Below are 2276 nucleotides of genomic sequence, written 5' to 3'. Positions count from 1 at the left end.
GTGATGTCTTAGCAGGAAAATAAAAATTTCTATGCCCTCATCCTCTAACTCCTCTGCTAAGCGATGTCTTAGCAGAAAAATAAAAATTTCTACGCTCCCATCTTCTAACTCCTCTCCTAGGCGATGCCTTAGCATAAAAATAAAAATTTTTCTACTCCACTCTACTCCTCTACTAGGTGATGCCTTAGTAGGAAAATTTAATTTTTCTCCTCCACACCGCTCTTCTGTTAGGCGATTCTTTAGTAGGAAAATTTAATTTTTCCCCTCCACTCTACTCCTCTACTGCTACTACTTAAATTATAATTCACCCAAGTGTAGGTTGTCTGCAAGTAATATATTTCGTAAGTACGAGATCGATCCACAGAGAGGTTATTTTAAGTTTAAATTTATTAATTTATAGATTACCAAATGCAAGAACGAAGTTTACAAATTATAAATATTGTCAAGGCTCGAGGATTTATTCTTGGTTTATGCAATATTGTTTAACTAAAAGTAAAATAAAGGAAACCACCATAAATAACGATTCCAAGAAATTTAAATATTCAAACACACACCTAATATAATATAGTTACAAAAATAAAAAATACCTAATTCACCGATATTTTATATATGGTACCTATGATTATATATATAACTATATAAATATATAATTGCATAAAATAAATGTTAAATTAAATCATTATATTTCATTTAGAACAACCGGCAGAGCTACGCTATTGTCTAAATGAAATATATGATTTAATAAGTTAGTTGCGGGAAAGTAAAAGTTAGTTGCGATAAAGTAAATGTTAGTTGCTATAAAGTAAAAGTTAGTTGCTATAAACTAAATGTTAGATGCGGAAAGTAAAAGTTAGTTGCGATAAAATAAATGTTAGATTGTTAGATATCGTAATATTTCATTTAGAACAACCGGCAGAGCCACGCTATTGCCTAAATGAAATATATGATTTAATAAGTTAGTTGCGGGAAAGTAAAAGTTAGATGCGGAAAGTAAAAGTTAGTTGCGATAAAGTAAATGTTAGATGCGGAAAGTAAAAGTTAGTTGCGATAAAGTAAATGTTAGATTGTTAGATATCATAATATTTCATTTAGAACAACCGGCAGAGCCACGCTATCGTATATATGTATGTATGTACATATATATATGTATGTATATATATATATATATGTATGTATGTATAATATAACAATAATAATTGATGAAATATTTATTGTATCAAAATTAAACAACAAATCAAGATAACCACTTCAATGGTATCAAGCATTTGATGTAAATTGATAACAACAAATAATTCATTTTTATACCTACAATAAAAAGAAATTAGCAAAATGAAAAGAAATAAAGAAAGAATATACAAAATATAAACAATCTTACTTCACCAAGAATTCATCCTCTTCACCTTGACATAATAGATTTAGCTTTCCATGAACTTACTTTTGATCAACACTAAAAACATCACTCATAATTTGGAAAATGAAAAATATATTGGAACTTAGAACTTTTATACTCACTCACACTATATTTTAAAATGAGATAGAATGATTCTCAATCTAGCACAAGGCCTCTATTTATAGGCCAAAAGAGAGAAAGGGTCAAAAATTCTATTAATGCAATGTAGTTGTAATAGTAGTCTTTGTCTCCTCCAACTTCAATTCCATGCCCCTTCTTTCAATGCTTTGTTCCACGACTTTAATCACCGAATTTGACTCAGCTCAAAACAGCAAACATGTGAGGAATTGTCTGTAGATGAATTTTGCCACTTGGTTCACCTCATTGGGTTAAATATTGAAATAGTTATGATTTTTTTACTATATGCTGGTCATAGTGAAAGTAAATTTGTCCTCCTTTTGATATTTTCAGAATTTGATCATCTTAACCAACTTTCTGGGCAATCATGTCTTCTGGAAAGTTGTAGATAATTTCTCAATGATTGCAAAAATATTTGAATCACCTCCATTTGAATTTTTTAGCTTGAGTTATCATTATTTTACCAACACGGAGAAAATCTGAAAATAAAACATATTTAGTAAGACATTTAAATATAAACACACAATACTAAAATAACATAATTTTATAATTTTAATGAAACTTAAATTTTAAAAAATAGGTTTTAATATATAATAAATTATTAATTTTAAGTTTCATCACACCTCCACACTATCTTATTACTAGTCCCTTAGTAATAAAATTTATCGGAAAATCACAACCTAGATTCTTTATTCCTTTTATATATTCAAATATACAAACATATTCATTTTAAAAACAAACTCATATA

The sequence above is a fragment of the Primulina huaijiensis genome, chromosome 11 (genome assembly GCF_012295235.1).
Source record: "Primulina huaijiensis isolate GDHJ02 chromosome 11, ASM1229523v2, whole genome shotgun sequence".
NCBI classification, from domain to species: Eukaryota; Viridiplantae; Streptophyta; class Magnoliopsida; order Lamiales; family Gesneriaceae; genus Primulina; species Primulina huaijiensis.
The sequence above is the reverse complement of the archived record's forward strand: the minus strand, read 5'-3'. Positions refer to the sequence as shown.